Here is a 19,633-nt window from a genome sequence, read left to right as displayed (position 1 = left end):
CGGCTCACTGAGTTGGTTTCTGTAGCCCACGATGTAGCTTCGGATATGTTGTGATGCAGCGTTGGGAATCTCACCCTTTGTCACAGAAATAGTCACTGGCCACATTTTAAAAATAAAACAGCAAAGTTTCAGGAGTCCAACAGGGGTTGCCATGCCCAGGAATGTATCAAGCATGTAGAGGGATGGGAAAATCCCTGAGATTCCAGAGATTAAAAAATAACACATGGGACGTTCTAAATAAAGAAATTCTTGGTTATGTTGTGGAAGTTGGCACCAGCGCTGCAGGTCTCTGCCTCAGAGACTATTTTTGTTTGAGTTAGCCAGTAGGACATGCATGAATGTGACCTTCTGTGCCTAAAGAACCTAATGAATATTGGTGACATTTTCCCTGAAAAATGAGATACTTTTAACCTTACGATTCTCCATTAAGTTATTTATATAGATATCTACATATGCATATATGATATTATCTTATATCTCATTCTTTAATAAACTGTGCTATCTACTTCAAAACTTTAAGAAGGAAAAAAGGACATGGACTTTTAATATTTTGAATCCACAAATTTAATTAATTTAAAATTACACTCTAATTAACACACACAAATAATTTGTGCTCTGTAACAACCATAGCATAGGAGAAATTAATTAATGAATTAATTAAATACATAAAGCTTAACATTCTAAACCCGAGAGCCCTGTAAACACATACACATGGAGATGTATGTATGCCCTTAAAATAGATAGAAGACACCCAGATCAGAAAACTGCAATCCAAATTCATGTGTATATTGAATCAAAAAAAAAAAAAATGCTGCAAACAGGTACCAGGATGGAAGTCTGTTTGCCACTGTTACCTGTGGGCAGTCAGATAGAAATGCAAATGCCCAATAAGTGACTGTATCTCTCAGAGCTCCCGGGATCCTAAATATAGGGATCTGTGTCATTACCTACACACCCCAACTTGATCTTTCGGGGCACAGATTTGCTGAGTTGACACTCAAAGCAGCCATTGGATATGTTCAAACTACCAGAACTGTGGTGTTTTTAAGTGGCTTCACTGAGGCTGGCTCTCATTTTCTGCTTTTCTTCGTATCCTTTTATGAATGTCTTCAACCAACTAAGTCATGGCTTAGTCATGGGACATTGTAGCAACAGACTCCCTATTACATTCATAAGAAAACTTTTGAGAACGTTTTGTAAACAGTCTAATACTACATTTATCGAAACAAAGAAAAGTCCTTGAGGTCATAAATCTAATTTCGACAGTTTTTCTGAGTATTTAATACCAGGTATCTTTAGGTACAAATGTCCTGAATACCAGGAGTGTCTTCAGTACAGCATTAAAATGGTGCCTTCCTTTGCATTTGACCATTACATCACTTCAAATGATTTTACCAAGAAGATACCAGTCTATATTTTTCCTACTTTTAGCTATATACTATTATGAAAACTATACATATAAAATCAAGGAAAAGAGGTGAAATGCTCTTTGAAAGCCAAGTCGGGGTCATTTAAATATTTGTAGCTTAATGAGTAAATTATATATTTCTAATAAATGAACAAATGAAGCTATTCACAAAGCTATATCTAAGTGATCCTAAGAGTTTGCACAGTAACAAGGTGGAGACTAATTAAGGTTTGTAAATATTACATGCAAATGAAGACAAGAAGACTGGTGTCTTAGTAAGTCGGTGTACTTGAAATATGATTTTCCTAGGGGGCAGGGGGAGTAGCTCATATGTTCACAATGAAAAAACTAAAAAAGCTACACAGTGATACTATTCAGCCTTACACAATATTCAGAAAATCTCACAATTGCTGAGAGTGGAAAAGGAGCCCTAACTTCTGCCACTGCAGTAGCTGTAAGAGTCTAAACTTCTCCTTGCGTATGCATGCATGTGCACATAAGTGTGTATGCATTCTCGCACATGTGTATGCATGTGTGTGAGCACTATGATTGAAGCTAAATTTCATGCTTGCTAGGCAGTAACTCTACACCGAAGAACATTTCCAGTGCCTACCGTGAAATATTTTTTCACTCAAAACTGCGAGACATTGATCACAATTTATCCTTTAAAAAAGGGGCAATCCAAGACAAAAATAAAGGCAGAAAACCAGAGGAAGAGAAGAAGAAAAGACATGAGGTGGAGGATGGCAAAGGCAGGAACAAACCAGCTCAATACTTAACTTTATTGTTGGAGTGACCTCTCTCTCTCTCTCTCTCTCTCTCTCTCTCTCTCTCTCTCTCTCTCTCTCGGATGGAATGCATTGCTTGTGTGTTCCTAATGTATTCTGTGAGAATCTCATGATAAAACAGAAAAACAAATTTTATCTCATCTATTATGCTGATGATAGCCTTCCTATATCACACTTTCGGATCCAGCATGGTTTCCAGCAGGGCTGCCTCGGGCTGCACAGGTCTGCCAGAGTCTTCCTGGTCAACAGTGCTTACTCTCATTTACCTCTCCCTGCTCCTGCCAAGCATGCAATGGCCACAGACCAGGGCCACACTTTTACATATGTGCTAAAGTTTCCAGGTGGCCTGTTTGTGTTATGATTGTGCCTGGCCTCAAAATAAAAACAAATTGACAATCCCTCACCTCTCCAAAGCCAGTGCCAGATTTTAAATAAAATGTCTAGTAGTGATTTATTGCCAATGCAAACTGCCAGACTGGCATCCTGTCCACTCACTAAACAGACAGATCAGTAAAAGCTATGTCAGCCTTGCCAGTTGCCCTAAGTATGCTCTAGGAACATTCCAAATGTCATGTTTATTCTGTTACCAAATTCCATATTCATGTGCAATAGGAAACAGGATCTCTAGATGACCTTAATTCTGTAATAGAGTGGTCATTCTTCCCTTGGGGACATCCAAGGATCATCTGCGTTCTTCTTCCCTAGACAGGGCACTGACTTGTACACCAAGCAGAGAAACAAAACCAAAAGAAGCTCTTTCCTCCCAGTAACCTCGGGTCAGGGATGAGTTTCCTGTCACTTCCCCAGAGAGCAAACACCTGCCTAGTGATTCACAAGAGATGCTTCTTGTCCTTGCTCTTCATCAAAAAGAACAGCACCCTTAGTCCACCCTGTGCATCTGGAAACGTTGATTTCGCCCATACTTAACTCCATCCATCTGTATTTCTCCCCAGCCATCTGATCTCAGCCTGCTCTAATACAGTGTGTTTGCGGCTTATAGAATTCTGGATCTTCTCTCTCTCCAAGACTGGCAGGTCCCAGAAGATGGCTACATATCTAAACAGAAAAGACAAAAACCTGAAGTTCTCAGTTGGCATTTCTGTAAGATTACCGCCAAGCGAGGCAACCACATAACCTTCTTCCCATCTTACCCAAGCTACCTGAAGTGTACGCTCACCAAGTCAGTGAGAAGAACTCTCCCATGGCTCACCCCAAGCTTCTGTGTCACTTGTACATAAACCTCAGAACTGTCTATATTTCATGAGCCATTGTCTTCATGTATTATTTAATAACCTGTTTAACAGCATGCCTAATTACAAACATTTATTATAGAATTCAACTCTAGAAGTAGATGAGAATGTGCTAAATTGTTTGCTACCTAAAGTTTTAATGAGAGTATAATACCTTCAGCCCATATGCTTCAAGAACGTTATCCTTAATTATGTAACATGGGTATTTTACTGATATCTGTTAACTGCTCAAGCAGCTGTGGTTTTCTGCTATTTTGCACAGCTCAGGAGGAGCAGTGAGTTCAGTTTCCCCTTTTTGGGGGGTTGCAAAATCCATGCCCCAAACAGGTGTGTGCAATCAGGAACCGCAGTGATGAGCCCAAACTGCTGCCTTTCTAAAAATTCCACCAGCCGGTGACACACACTGCTCAAGGTTGCACAAGCTTGTTTTCCACCGGTTATTTTGATGATTCATTCCCCCATGGGGAGGTGAACTTCAGCCATTATTTCTCCTCTCCTGTTTCTGATAATTAGAGGAATCACTTCCTCATTTGATGATCTCTCACTCTGCCTTCCTCCCTCTGTCTTTCTTTAAAATGAGTTCTTACCTTTTGGAAGGTATTGCCCTCTTCTCATAGACCTCAAAGAGTAGGAGAGGTAAAATATCTCTCTCTCTCTCTCTCTCTCTCTCTCTCTCTCTCTCTCTCTCTCTCTCTCTCTCTCTCTCTCTCTCTCTGACACACACACACACACTCAGAACTCATCAGAACTCTTTGTCAACCTGCTGCAGTAATCTGTCTACACAACAAAGATATCATTCATTAAAACTATGACTACTCAAACCTAAGAAGCCTGCGCAGTCCACTTCCAAGCAGTGTCTTTGCAAAGCTGTCCTCTGTGCTCAGGAAACATGGTGGGAATGCCACTCAAGCCTCCTCCATAGTCTTTCAAATGCCAAATGCAGAAATCACTCTCTTTAACAAGACAGTTAGATTTTCATAGACACCAACTGTTTACTGAAAGTCAAGTCTGCTGACAAGTGACAGGAGTCTTCCTAAAAATAAAAACAAGGTTGATTATTAAATGACAAAATTTATGTCTGTAAAAACAAGTACATCAATGCAAAGAAAATCTCAAAGCAGGAGATGTGAAACATTTTCTAGGGTCAGCCTAGACAAGTCAACGTTCCTCCATAAATTTTTGGAAAATCTAGACAACGTAAATTTACCTTCCTATCTTGATTTTTCAAGAAAATGGGGAACTCCAATTAATTTATTCTCTTCCTAATTGAACTATAATTTGCAATTTAATAATGATACATTGTAGGAACTGTTTTCTTAATGCTGCCTAAATAGACACACATGTACATCAACCCATTTCACATTTCTCTAAATATTTTCATAGTGGAAAACGGTGTTCACAATAACAGTGCAAACTGTGGAGTCTGATAATCCAAATACAAGGTGTTGTTTTAACCACACACTGTCACCTTGAGTGGGCGACAGAAACTCTAAGAACTCCAGTTTTCCCATTTGATAAGCATTGGGAAAAAATAGAAACCTCATACAGTGTGCAGATGAAATAGGCTTTAAAATACCTCAACCTGAATACCTGATGATTAATGGAGGAGTGGAGCATCCCTGACATGGTATCATTTTCTGACATGCCCATTTTCACCTGGAAGGGATGTCCCTACCATGCTACCCAGCACCCAGCACAGTACATAGCCCATGATAAACCTAAACGGTTGTTTATTGAACTGAGATAAATGCATTCTTCTGAACACAATAAAAAATTTTAAGTTGGAAATTGAAAGTTAAAGATTTTCAATTAATGTATTGTGAAATTCGTTCAGGGACAATTGTGGTTTGATTTAATTCATAATATACCCACACCTCCCTATTAACAAATATTATTTAAAAATAATAACATCACCATATATTTCAAAGTGAATGATTTCTTCGTTTTTTTAACTCTTTGTGTTCACTTCTGTATTTTAAGAGATTTTTTTTTTTTTGGTCATCAATGTAAAATTATTTCCCTAGACATATTCATGAACACTAGATGATTAGTTGACTGTAGGTGGACTTGGTGAATAAGATAGCAGAAGTCATAGGTTAGGTCCAGATGGGGAGGTGGTGGGAGGAGAGCCCTAGATGGGAAGAACACTAAGCCACCACTTCTAGAATTCTTGGTAGCTGCAGGGGTGTGGGCTCTATAAGGGTGGCGGAACACTGAAGCAAAGTCACACTTCCCCAAATACAGAATCAGTGGAGTAAAGTTTCTCCTCTTAACCTGCCCCAGATACAAACCTGAACACTCACACCTCACTGCCCAACCATGTGATCTGATGCTCATCAGTACCGGGCCTGCAATACATAGCTATGAAACAAACACACCAATACACACCACTTCATTGTGTTATCTTCCTCATGCTGCCCTACTTTTCTTTATTTTTCACTGTTTCAGATATCAGAAGACTCTTTAAAGAAGATAAATCAAAGAAATTCAAAGACAATCTTAGGCTTAGTAGTCAAGTATACAAGGAGTCCTATTTGGATGCAAAGCTATCTTTACCTGTGCATCACTTTATAGGTAGCAGGATGAATGGATTCTTTTAAGCAACACCTTACTACAAATCCTGAGATGGTTGTAACTGCTCCACAACAAACAACAGTCAAGTGTAGTGGACCTTGATGGGTCTCTAGTCAACATCAAGACAAGAAAATGGATGCCTATGGGAACAAGTACACACCCCAAGAAGGAACAATAATGTTCTTAGAAGCCTTTGAAAATAGAGAGAAAATTTAAAACAAAACCTGCATAGGTATCCTCAACTCTACCTGATGCTGCTCACTGCTTAATGATGCTCATCCCCCTCTTCTGGAGCACCTGGTTATAGAGATAACTGAAGGCCACCTTCAACTTAGGTAGGTACCCTCTGGAAAGGCTGTGCTCCTGTCATGGTGCTTAGAGAAGAAGAAGAATTACAAACAAGGAACAGAAACTGCAGACTTTTTTTTTAAATCTTAGGTTGGAATCCCATGACCCAAGATTTTGCAAGTCCTGAAGGAAATTCAACTCAGGCAATGAAGAGTCTTATGATACAATAGCCTGCAATCTGTTAATGCTTAAACTCCTGATTCATAAAGGGGAGAGGAGAGGGAAGACGGTTCCAACAAAACAGACACAGCCCCACTCACCTGACAATTCATCATCCTGCTTCTCCCTACTCATAGCTTAGAACCACTCTCTTGAGAAACCCTCCTTTTCTTGGTTATGTCTATTGGCCCTGAAGGTCATGAGTTACATTAGGGCAAGGACTGAATCTTATACTTCCCTGTCATCGCTGCTTCTGGTATAGAAATGGACTAAGGTGAGATACTTGATATTTGTTAAATGACAGATATATAGTGGTTTTTGAAAAGAATTTGTCTGTGACTAATAACACAATTTTTTTCAACTCAACAAGTACCATGTAGTATTATACTATATTTTATATTATATTATATAAAAGAAAGTTAAATATCTTATACAGAATCTGGGGCCAGCTTCTTTCCTCTCTTACCCATTTTCATATCTTGTTCAGAACCTGGTTCATCAAGGGTTGTCTTGGCCGAATCTTAAAGCTTAGATAGAAAGAGAAGGAATTGGTGTGATAATCCCTGGAAGTTTCATTCTCTTGGCCTTAATATTCAACTTCTCTGTTGGTACCATTGAGATCCTATTAATCATCCCTATCTCAGTAAAAAGACCTTCCATCTTTTGTCACTAATGCCGAAATTCATGGGGCGTTGTTAACATCTCTTTCTCCCTCCTACTTCATATTCAAAGTCAATTGAGAAATCCTATTGAACCTACATTCCAAATATCTCCAAATTCAACCCTTTTTCATTATCTCCTCAGCCAGCAACTTGACTCAGGCCAACACTATGCTCATGTAAGTTTTAGAAATGAGTTGAAACTGCTTCTTGCCTACCCATAGCACTTTCATAGTAGGGGAGTCAGGGTGACTCACTTCAGTTATCAGCAACATCATTCCTTCAATGTACGTTTTTGAAAGCACTCAGAGGAGAAGATGAGATTCTTTCTCTGACCCACAAAGGTAACATATTATCTGTACCCTACAAACTGCTGAATCCATGACCTGTCTTGGATCTCTGATTACTCCCTCATCTCTTTGCTCCGGGCACACATACTAGGCACCATTCCCAAAAGTAAATAAGCCATGCTTAAGAGTGCTGACTGCTCTTAAAGAGAACCTGAGTTTGGTTTCCAGTACCCATGTTGGGTGCCTCAACACCACGTGTAACTCTAGCTCCAAAGCATGTGACACCTATGGCTTTACACTTAGGTACACACATATAGAGACACATTTAAATTGGGAAAAATAAACCTTTAACAAAATGTTTAAAGAGAACGTAAGAAGCCAGCATACTAATTTTAAAACCCAATTTATCTTCATGGAAACAATAACCTATTTAAGAGACTATAATGACACAGGGGAAATTCTATTAATAATATCAACAAAGTATGAAATATTGTGGGAGAATTTTGAAAACACAAAAATAAAATGTTCAAACTCTATTAGCAAAGGCAAAATCACTTTAAACTCATATATATATATATATATATATATATATACACATATATATACATATACATACATATCATTGATAAATTATTCAAAATTAGTTTCAGTGCTCAGAAAAATTCAGGAGACCACTAGGCAGCAAAGGCCCAGCCATGCACAGCATGAGACTCCTATGTTTTGGTATCTCAAAGCACCAAGTGTTCAAGTCATTCCCAAAGTAACTCAAGGATCTTTTCCACCTATGCAGTCCTAGCCCACTGGCCCCAGAACTGAGAATGGCACTAGAATGTATCTACAGCACAGTTTTTTTTTCATTTTAACAGTGTTATTTCTTTCTTCTTCTTCCTCTTCCTCTTCCTCTTCTACTTCTACTTCTTACCATAATTTACTTTTTTTATTCATATTACATCAAAATCGCAGCTCCCTGCCCCCTGCTCTCCTCTCAGTCCAATCCTTACAAGTCTCTCCCATTCACCACACAAATCAAAGCCACCAAGAAACACAATTGACTTTCTCTCCTAAACATTTCTGATATCTGCCTCTTGTACTACCGAGATACCAGAACCTGAGCCATCATCTCTATGCAATGTCTGCTTCAGAGGCAGCTGACTCTTCGAAGGAGTAGATAGACATCTTTTAGGAAAGGCTTTGCAATGATTCTTCATCATCCAGATGTTATCAAAAAACATCAGTTCTGAGAGTGGGCAGGGGACATGCATAAGGAATGACAAGGCTTTTACTATACAACTCTAACTTGCTCCTAACTGAGTCAACCTTTGATGGTATGAAAATTTGAGTATCTTCTTTCCCTGCTGACAACTAATAAACACTATTGGCATATGAATTAGTGTACAGTGTGCGCTCAATAGAAAAATTTTAAGTTCAATACTGCCTTTAAACTAGGTTCCAATGGGACCTTACCATTGCATGATCAACTAGATTCTTACTATTTCAAGTTCATGAATATGCACACATGTTGGCATAAGTATGTGCGCACACACACACATTCACACACACTAACACTAAAGAATATGTGAATATTTTGCCATGTAGCCATATAGTACAACAAAAATGCACAACACCGTAAACCTATTTTTACAATTAATGCCTTTCAGAATTCAGAATAATGTTCCTTCTCAAGGCCTGCTCTAAATCTCAAAGCAAGAAGCAGCCTACTGGTTGAGGATTATTAGAAAGGAAGTGTGATTCAAACGAGGGGAAAATATACAACTAAGTAGAAAAGACAAATTAATCATCGTGATGAACCCTTGCTTTCAGACAGTATGATATAAGAAGCAATTGCAAAATAAATACAATTTCCCAAAAATATCTAATATTATCTTGCTTCTATTCACATATCAAGTTGTAAACCTACACATGAGAATTTTCACATGTCAGGACAACAAAGTTTATACCAACTCAGGGTTGAGAAGGTTTAAGCAAGAAGCACTCCTCGTGTAATGTGATACTAAAATGTTTTAGATGAGTTTTTAAGTGTAAATCAAAATTTAGCATCTCATAACCTGTAGCCAACATACACCCTCCCTAATTGGCTCTGCCCTTCCTTACTCTGAGATCTCAATCATGTTTCTGAAACAAACAATAACCCAGTTTCTTCCTCGGTTAAGTGGGAGTAGTCTAGGACCTGTTTCATACATTCTCAACTTGTGAAGATTAAAAAAAAAAGACACTGACTATAAAGTATCTATTAGCACAGACCATGGTCCATAGTCAATGCTTGACTAATATCAGGCATCAGCATCTTTCTGTCACTAACTTTGTGATTATCACTATTAGAATAGACACACTCGATGTACAATTCCATCTTTTAAAATGAAAGTATTAGAAGTGGAAGGAATTTTTTAAAAAGGAAATGTGTGCTAACAGAGAAAGCCCCTCACTACAGACCTGTTCAAATGAAGACATTTCCCAGGAAAAGCTATGGCATAAACATGTTTCAATATCATTTATAGCATGATTATATTTGTGTACATACTATTTATTTACATGCAAGTAAAACAGGAAATCCCACAATGATGTAACCAATCTTAAAAATTGGCCACATACATAATATCTGAGTTAGGTAAGTGATTTTATTAATCATTTGATATTCTCTTACACTGTTCAAAGTCATAATATAAGCATTTCTCACTTTTATTATTTAAGTTTTTAATTTGTTCTTTTGTGACATTTTGCATCTTTGTGACTCCTAACAGCCACTTATTCCCAGATATGCATGCTCTTCTCTGGCACTTCATGAGATCTGTTCTCTTTTGCAGTCTGGTAGGAGCTCTGTGATGACTTCCTGACATTCAGCTGCAGGAAAAGGTATGTCACTTATGGAAAAGACACAGTTAGGGGCTGTCTGATGTCCCCATGCTCTGTGATTTTTGTCCTCAGAAACTTAGAAACATATGATGTCTTTGATGCAGGCCTCTGGCAAGACACAAACTTTGCACAGCTTGAGAAATGCCACTTATTAATGGCACTGCTGTTATCTTCTGTAACTTAAAGGGAAAGGATTCAATAAATCTTCATTAATGATGTTGGTCATTGGTTTCCTTCTCAATTCCCAGACTTAAACTATTATCATTTAACTTACAAATATTTGCATCTTCCAAAAAAATTGAAGTGTATTTTACCTTCTCATCTTTGAACACAAGTAAATAAATAAATAAATAAAAACTTTTCTAGAAATACGATGTGTTTGGATTGAATTACATTCTTTTAAATTGCAAACATCCATATGCAGTTTCGTCCAAATAAGAAAGCTTCAAATATCCGCTTGTAGCAGAAGCATAAAAAACTGGAACAATTAGCCCTAAGAGAAGAAGAGTGCCACGGTCACAACCCAACTGGAGCACCTAGGGTGAGTATTCATAACAAACACTATGCAATGTGGTGGACAGCTAACAGCAGTGACTCTCTAGTCTTTGCCATATAAGGCAATTCAAAAGAAATTTTGGAGATGACTCTGTTGCTGAAGTGTTTGCCACACACACATAAGGATCTGAGTTCAGATCCCCACTGCCCATGGAGAAAATGAGGTGCAGTGGCATGCTTCTGTAAGCACAAAGCTAAGGAGATGTAGCAATGAGATTCACAGATCCCTGAACATTCCTTCCCAGCCCATTAATTCACCTGAATTGACAAGTGTCAGGCTCAGTGAAAGACCCTGTCTCAAAAATAAGGTGAAGAGCAATCAAAGAAGACAGCTGATGTTGAAATATGGCCTCCTTAAGCACATATGAAAATGTGCATGTGCATCTATACAAACACACACACACACACATACATATACTACACACATGAGGAGGGGGTTGATATATTTAACAAGTACAAGGGAGTATTTGGATACTATAGTATACAAATTTTGTTCTGAAATTTGAAAAGTTCCTAAAGATGTTTAAACGAAAGAAAATATAATCTGTCTGTCTCTGTCTCTCTCTCTGTCTCTCTCTCTCTGTCTCTCTCTCTCTCTCTCTGTCTCTCTCTCTGTCTCTCTCTCTGTCTCTCTCTCTCTGTCTCTCTCTCTCTGTCTCTCTCTCTCTCTCTCTCTCTCTCTCTCTCTCTCTCTCTCTCTCTCTCTCTCTCTCTCCCCTTGTTGAATGAAGTGATTGTTTTGAGCTATGTTTACCTGTATCATCTCGCAGAGCTGCAATTCTGTTTAATTCAGCTGTCTGGGGCTGGATATCAGCGTTCGTTCTGCTGTTAGAATTATTTCATTACTTCTCATTGGGGATTGGTAAATAGTGCTTAAGTATTTTAAACATGTGAAATTCAGTCCAAAATCAGATTGATGTCAGTAGAGTAATTTAATTGAAAACCATGGCTACAGCCCACAGAGATGGGGGGTTGATCAGATTGCATCTGAGCAGAGAAAGGTAAAGGATGCTTACACAGCATCCTTGACTCTCATCCCATCTCACCACTTACTGGCTAGGTACAAAAACTGCAGGTTAAAATTGCACAACAAAAGAAGACATAAATTACACGAAACCTGACATTTCACATGCATTTCCTCAATTATTCCCGTAACAGAATTTCCCTTATCACCTGAACTCAGAGCTAACTGTCCCCCACAGGACTATAAAACTTGAGTTTGCACTTTCTGCAAAGCGCACAAAACCTCAGCAGGTGGAAACCAAAATTCCCATGCATGTAAGTTTAATGTAATGTGATCATTACTGCAGAGTTAATACTTGCCCACATTGCTGGATGACTGTCTATTGTAGGAGGCCTGCATCCTGTAAATACAATAGTTGCAGCCTTATTGCCAGAACCACTGGCTCAGAACACCAATAGTGCCTGTGAAGGAACTATTGGTGGCTCTGGTGTAAAGATCACTCTTTATTCTTTGGGGTCCCCCAGGAGTTCTAACAGAAGAAATCTACTCTTTCTTGTTTTATTTTTTTTCTTTTTCTCCACACCAAGGGGTGGGTGGTCCAGCCATTTAATCTAGATTGGGAGTTTTGTTTTGTTTTGTTTTAGTCTCAAAACCAGTCTCCTACTTTAATTCCCCTTCTCACAAAAATATTTAACTCATGCTTCAGGTCTGAAAAATATTTATACTTTTAACAGAGAAATGGAATGTTAGTTCTACTTCTGGGAAAGCACTGTAAGGAAGCAAACTCAGGTGATGTGACCCTGCTCACCCTGACATCCAAAGGGAAATACTGCAGACAGCCCCAATCCCCAGCAAGATGAAGTAACAAAACAGGAAATTCACAGCCACTGCATGCCATGCTCCTGAAAGATGGCTCACCAAGGTCATCAAGAAATGTTTATTAACGAATTACACCAGATTTTAAAACTATATAATCAGTATGCTCCCAAACTTATAATTACGTGAAAATCTAAGCAATAAAAAGTTAATCTTTGCAATTTTATTTTCTCTGATTTTCAAGTTTCCTAGAACCCCCTTCCTGAACATATTTAGAAAGATAGCGTGTATATACAAATGGGAGCTTTATATTTTTTTCTGGAACTTACAAGCTCTAACTGGTGTCATCATTTCTTAGGTAGAATAAAGAAACCCATCCCATAAGACTCAAGCACAATTCAATGTAGGAAGGCAAATTATCCGAAATACTCAGACTCTGCCAGATCAGAGAAATGAGAATTACTCAAAGCCCTGATGCTGACACTGAAATGTATCTACCCCACAGCCAGCCAGCCAAATGCTGACGCTTCAGTTGCAAAGGCCCTGTCAGTTCCTGTTAGCTCACATCCTCCTTGGTCTTGCTGGTCTGGTCTAATTCAGGTCAGTTTTTAAGCTATACACAAACCTTAGCTCTTTCAATACCTCTTGATTAGGCTGGTGGTATAGAGACTCATGAATAGTCACCCTCACATGGCAAGTCTAGCTATAGAACTAATGTTGATCAATTCAATAGTTCCCAGACTTTTACATTTTATGACTTGGCCTATTTAGATAGATAGATAGATAGATACATAGATAGATAGATAGATAGATACATAGATAGATAGATAGATAGATAGATAGATAGATAGATGATAGATAGATAGATAGATAGATAGATAGATAGATAGATAGATAGAAAAGGAATCTCTGTTCTCACATTTATTTTAATTTTTGAAGGACTCAAACATGCAGCTTTTTAATTAAAAAAAAAAGTTATGTGAGCTACAGACAAAATTATTTGCACCACAATTCAGTGAAAACAGGAGTCTGAGAAGCCCTTTCTTACAAGCAAAATGGTTTAATTGTCACCTAAAGATTTTATTAGGAAATGAGTTAAATCACAGACTTCGTTTTGTTTCCCTAGCGTAACAAGTCCCCAGGAAGGACCGAGCAATCACTTACATGGTAATTTACTTTTAAACCTTTCAATTTTTCAGTACTAGAAAGATGACTTAGTAGTTAATAGCAACTGGCTACTCTTCCAGGGGCCTGGTGAAATTCCCAGCACCCAAATGATGACTTGCAACTATCTGAGACTTCAGGCCCAAGAGAATTGATCTACTCTTTTGGCTTCCACAAGAACTAGACATATATACGAACAAAATACTTATATACAAAACATAAATAAAAATTTAAATGAATTTTCTTGATATTTCAGGGGCTAAAATAACAGGGTTGGATCTATAACTCAGTGATAGGACACTTGCTAGCATGTACAAAAACCTTTGATATCCGGCACTGGGAGGAAAAAAAAGGTTAGAGGCCTAGCTTTGTTAATACTTACTGTCTACCAACAAAGACATTACAGTCTTCAGAAAACTTTGCTTAGAGTAAGTTTAGATAGAATGCTGGAACCATAGTATCCTTTAGTCTTGGAACTCACTAGATAATCTCAAATGTGCATTAAACCTATTATATTACAGATGAATGGGAACACATGCAAAGCCAAAGGAATTTTTCCTTTAATTGCTGACATGAAAGACCAAAACCTCAGTTCTAAATTTCACTTCCATGGCAGTCAGATCTGCTCACCAGGAACTGAATCTTCCTTCTCTATCACTCTTGATATTTCCAGAGCCACAAGGATGACCCATGCTGATTTTCTGGCCAAGTCCTGGCTAACTTATCATCGTGTACAGGAGATGTAGCATAGATTAATCATGGGCTTTTGCCGGTTTCAAACTCATCCCATAGTCCTTTAAAGGTAATACAACTTTTAACAAGCACCAAGGAGCAAAAGAAAATACAGGCAAATGAAAGCAGATTCCCCGCAGACCGCTTGGTTTCAGCTAATGGGCTTTAGGTAACTCTTGGACAAGGGTCAACATTCATAATCATGTTTTCTCCAGCTTCCTAATCCAAATCCAAAGGTAGTGGTTTCTTTTATGAATATTTTATCAGACAAGAATAAATGTAACATTTTATTTGGATTACACCACTCAGAAAAAGGGGCAAATAGAGAGAGGCCAATAAATCTTAAAGAGTTAATTATTTATACAGAGAAAATTTACTTTCTATGTTGTGACTTGTTTTATTGGTACACTGCAGCTCAATTTAGATTAAGAAGCAAAAGGATTATTGTTTCCCAACAGAGATGTATCATAAATAAACACAACATATTTTTATTTGCCCCCAACCATCTGAAAAAAAATCTTCAGAATAAAAGAGAAACACATCTTAAAATTCTTTGTTTTAAACTCTTCATCTAACAATTAACTATACTTAGTATCAAAAAATGCATTAGTAACGACTGTATAAATAAGACCAGAACAATGAGAATAAAAATGGACACATTAACTTAGAAGGGGGTAAAATTTTCACAGGGTCCCTTCCCTAGGTAAAGACCTATATGCAAATGTTTATGGAAGGGGCATTAGCAAATGCAGAGTGATCTACCCTGAAACCATATACACACAAACAAACACTCTCAGAAGGTTGTACTTAGATATCTGTATACACATATATGTATAATAACAAGGTTGTATTTATATGTCTGTACATACACACATACATGTATGTTGTAACAAAAACAACAACAACAACAAAAGACTATCAACTTGAGGAAAAGAATGGGGCAAAGGGATGTAATTCCGTTCCAGTTAAAAACATTTTGGTTTTGTATTGGTTTTGGTTTTGCTATTGTTTTCTTGTTGCTATTGTTCTGTTGTTTTGTTTTGCTTTGCTTTGTTTTGTTTTTTAAGAAAAAAAATGTAGGTCGGGCAGTGGTGGCACATGCCTTTAATCCCAGCATTTGGGAGGCAGAGGCAGGTGGATTTCTGAGTTTGAGGCCAGCCTGGTCTACAAAGTGAGTTCCAGGACAGCCAGAGCTATACAGAGAAACCCTCTCTTAAAAAAAACAAAAACAAAAACAAAAACAAAACAAAACAAAACAAAACAAAACAAAAAAAGTGGTCAAGCTAATCAGGAGAGAACCTTTGCCTAAGAGATGAGATCAATGGGAGGTCTGTTGTCATAATCAATAGCCCCACCTTTGCTAGAACACTTGCTGATGTTGCCATTCAGTTACAAGGAGGAATGAGACAACATGTGTTGTAAGACTTTCACCCTGTAATGATCTGAACTGTGGGTCTTTGGAGTTATCACTGCTTGACGTAGTAAAAACTGTTATCCTGTTAGAAAAGAAAGAAAATTAGAAGGCAAGTTTCCCCTGGTACAAAGTGTATGTGTAATAAATTTTACTAAACTGGATGGGAGGGTGTATTGATGGATAAAATAATGGATGGGTAGATGGATAGATGAATGGGTAGATAGATAAATAGATAGATGACTGGATAAACAATTATTAAAGTAGAGGTTATTCAAAGCTGCTAAAGAAGCCCCAAGAGATGCATCTCTCCTCCAATCTGTACCTTCAAATTAATAATGATTCTCTGTCAGATGGTTACAAACTTGAATCACAAAGTGCTTACAACTTTTGCAAGTTTTGTGGGAATATACTGAATGTGAAATCAAATTGGCCCTTCCAACCACTGCAGCTTATCTTTCCCTTAACTTATTTCTTGTACCACATCTTGTTTAACCTTTAACATTCATATTATCTGGAAGTCTAAAATGATTTCTCTGTGTACATGTTATTGCGTGGTGTGTGTGTTTATGTACGCTCATGCGTGTGAGCACATGCGTATCTATGTGCATGTGGAGACCAAAGCTCAATATCTAATATATTCTTCCATCACTGTCTACACTCCTGGTTTTAGGAAACAGCCTCTCACTGACCCAGGAGATTCCCAACAATAGCTGCCAAGCATGCCCTAGAAAACCTACTATCTCTGCTTCCCCTCACCAGGGTTACAGACAGTCAGCCAGGCTTTAGGGAATTCTGCTTCACACAGGGTGGTAGCGATCTGAACACAGATCCTCTGGTTTGTGGAGCAAGCATTTTACTAACTAATCCTTCTCTCCAGCCCCTCAGCTTACCTGTCAATCTCTTTACAAAATTATAAAAATAATTGATAACATTTATTAAGCCCTATATACAGACCAATCTTCGTGTGATGGATTTCAAATCTGTAGTTTTGTGTGGTGCTCACAAAAGCCATCTACGTACACTGATTTATTCAAAGATCTAATAGTTTCCGTACTAAGGATGTTCTGAGACCTTAGAAGTTAACAGACAAAAAGCTCTGTCCCCATAGACCTCACATTGTTCTCAGAGTGGAGAAGGGAGACAACAATAAAAAATGACTGTATGTAGTATTGGTGATATCCTCACTGTAAGAATAAGAACTTGTTTAAATAACAAAACAATTTCCCAAGGAATATATTGGCCACAAGCAGCATATGGGAGGAGGATTTAAAAACCAGGATTTTAACCTTCAAAGCCTGGTTTATTTTTGACAATGATTCCGTGATTGAAAGGAGGAATTAGACTGGCATAGGTGACTGATCAGAACTAGTTACATGGTGACTGTGTCAGTCTCCAGACCTCTGTACCACTGCCAAACAACGTGTGGTTTCCCACTGCCCCTCCTCCTGTGATTATAACCTTTGCCTAGCAGCAAGAAATCATGGCTGAGCTCATTTCTACCATTCCAGGCCACACAGGCTAGGGAAGATTGCAAGCTTGTTTCTGCATTTAGGAGGACATGCACCTACTTCTGCCCAAGGTGCTGCAACCATGAGTGAGCATGTCCTTTGTGGAAGCAAATGCATTCTCCCTTTTATGTGAAGCCTGGACACAGTTAGGAGGCGAGGTGTTCTTCAGTATGATGGGCCGAATGCTGACAAGGGGCCACCCCCTGCTGAGCTGGACAGACAGGAGACACAGGGAAACAAACCTTGTTCTTTGCCAGAGACACATAGAAAGCTTTCCCTTCAAAAATGACTTTTCTGTGTTAGGTCTTAGAATTTTTCTATTCTTTCCTGAATTGCAATCATGGGGTGGTAAAGATAAATTAAATACAAATATGAAAAGCAAAACTTAGGAGGTAACAACTTTACAACTGGTATAGAACCATACTAGAAAGCAAAGAAAATTATAGAATTTTGAGAAAAAGAAAAATCGTAGGAAACATATAGTATGAAGTATTAGTAAGCAAGGAAAGGTAAATCAAACACAACCAAAAAAAACTCAAGATGATTATTTATATTCTGAGCCCAGAATTGTGTGTATTCTTAAAATAATACCTGGTTGAAGTAGTATGTACTCAGAGGGTCCTAACTGCACAGGGACTAGGGTTAAGAGGATCATTTTATAACCAGGAGTTAGATAAAATCCTGAGACCCCATCTCAAAATAATTAATAATAGTATTTCAATAGTAATTCTGATAATGTGTATGTTTCTTCATAGTTTTTTATCAGTAGAGACCCTTCGTAAGCAGAAGATAGGTTCCGGGGAGACAAATTATTTATTTGCCATATTCCAGAATTCCTAAATTGTTGGCAACTCCTTAGGAAGTTGGCATTCTGATCTGAGAGCACATCTTCACTATATAGAACCAGAAAAAGAAAAGACCTAAGGAGCGCAAGATGCCACCTGCATCTGTAACTTCCAAATGGAAAGTGAAAAAGGAACAAATGTGGTCTCATTGCTTTCCATCAGGGGAAACTCCTACCACAGCAACGCCCGTCACACAGGTTACCGATCAGCATTGCCCATAGCATATGTTACCCAGAAGCAACACCCATCACACAGGTTACAGAGGAGCAACCTCCATCCCATAGACTACCAACCAGCAATGTCCATCAAAGAGGTAACCAACCAGCAACACCTGTCACACCAGTTACAGAGAAGCAATGCCCATCACATCACACAGGTTACAGAGCAACAACACCTGTCGCACAGGTTAACAAACACAGCATCTCTTTAGAACTTTTGGAAATAACCGAATGTATATATACAGAAGAAAATCAAAAAGTCCACCATATGGTTATGTCTCGCTTTCCATATATGTTATAAAAAGACTTGAAGAACTCCAACTAACGGAACAAAGAGATGTTGGTGCCTTAGTATCCTGAACTGAAATTGTTGTTGCTAATTTATATTTTCTTGTCTTATAATTCCTAGTTCTCATTTTTAAAATTGACATTGGCACTTTTGCTAAATTTTAGCTCTTGATATACAAAGTCATTCTGGCAGCATAACATTAATTACTTACTTCATGATCCTAATTTCCATGATTTCCTGGATTCTACATAGAAGGTGAGATGATTATATAATAGTCTCTGTTTTATAAAAACTCAGAACCATACACATAAATGAGAATGACGAGAAGTTCTCAGGACTTCTTGGGTTCTCAAGATGTAGGAAACTACATATCTACAAGCTGTAGATATTATCCAAAATCACTAAGCTAGTACCCACTTAGTGTGTGAACAGTACACGCTTACAATTACTATCCCCAAAGAGTTGACATCAACAAGGAAATACAGAGTGATTATAATTTGATAAGAGAAAGAGTCAAGGTTAATCTGTAGAATTATTGAATGGGGGATTGCAACCCCATAGGAAGAACAATAACATCAACCAACCAGTCCCCAGAGCTCCCAGGGACTAAACCACCAACCAAAGAATACACATGGAGGGGCCTATGGCTCCAGCCGCATATGTAGCAGAGGATGGCCTTATCTGATATCAATGGGAGGGGAGGCCCTTGGTCCTGTGGAGGCTGAATGCCCCAGGGTAGGGGGATGTTAGAGAGTGGATGTGTGGGTGGAGGAGCACCCTC

The 19,633-nt window shown here is 38.3% G+C and overlaps 1 non-coding gene across 1 annotated transcript in view; it reads right to left on the bottom strand.

Annotated features, from left to right (window-relative positions):
- Window positions 1-540: 540 nt before the first annotated feature.
- Vis1 overlaps window positions 541-19,633 on the bottom strand; it is a 43,934-nt gene continuing 24,841 nt past the window's right edge. The window contains exons 2-3 of the transcript XR_374337.4: window positions 4,269-4,479; window positions 541-3,252 (exon numbers count right to left, since the gene is read on the bottom strand). This is a non-coding gene — a transcript (viral integration site 1). The remainder of the gene's footprint in view (window positions 3,253-4,268; window positions 4,480-19,633) is intronic.

The sequence above is a fragment of the Mus musculus genome, chromosome 2 (genome assembly GCF_000001635.26).
Source record: "Mus musculus strain C57BL/6J chromosome 2, GRCm38.p6 C57BL/6J".
Lineage (NCBI taxonomy): Eukaryota > Metazoa > Chordata > Mammalia > Rodentia > Muridae > Mus > Mus musculus.
Note: the sequence above shows the minus strand (reverse complement) of the source record. Positions and strands in the feature narration are given on the sequence as shown.